This window comes from Coffea eugenioides, chromosome 2, assembly GCF_003713205.1.
Source record: "Coffea eugenioides isolate CCC68of chromosome 2, Ceug_1.0, whole genome shotgun sequence".
Taxonomy (NCBI): Eukaryota; Viridiplantae; Streptophyta; class Magnoliopsida; order Gentianales; family Rubiaceae; genus Coffea; species Coffea eugenioides.
In genome coordinates, this window is record NC_040036.1 from 68,598,044 (window position 1) to 68,598,699 (window position 656).

The window sequence follows — 656 nt, forward strand, 5'->3', positions numbered from 1 at the left end:
TTCGGCCAAGAAGAGGAAAGAATTTGGGTTTCTTGCTAATGCTTTCCTTACTTGTTTTAGTTGAGAAATGGACTTGTAGTGGTTATGTTTGATGAATTGCCTCACTTGATTTGGTTGGTTACTTGCAAAAAGCTGATTTGGGTTAAGAAACCCTAAACTCCATTAGGCTAATTTAGCTTAGCTTATGGTTAGTGAGATAGAGTTTGGTTAGTGAGAGGTTGGATTAAGTTCATTGGTGCAAATGAATTTGGTTAGGGATTGTGGTTGATGATTGTTAAATTTGGTATTGACTTGGGAGGGGAATTTCGGACCATTTGTAGGCCATTTAGATGTTAGTATATGTGTGTTTATTTGGTACAAAAGTGGTTGAAAAACCTGCATAAGAACCATGAAAACGAACCATATGTTTGCGACATTTGAAACCGGCAAAATGGGTAAACAGGGCAACCCAGAACCTGAATTTGAGCTCCATTTTTCTTAATGTTCCGTGCTGATTCAGAAGTTTCGTAAAACATGAAAGTCGTAGCCCCTTGAGTCCTGAGTATGCCTGCAAAATTTCAGGTCAATCGGATTAGCGTAGCCTGAGTTATCGACGAAATGCTCAAGCCTGTTTTGACCCTCTGGTTCTACGCGTTTTCTGATTCTGTTTCTGCCCA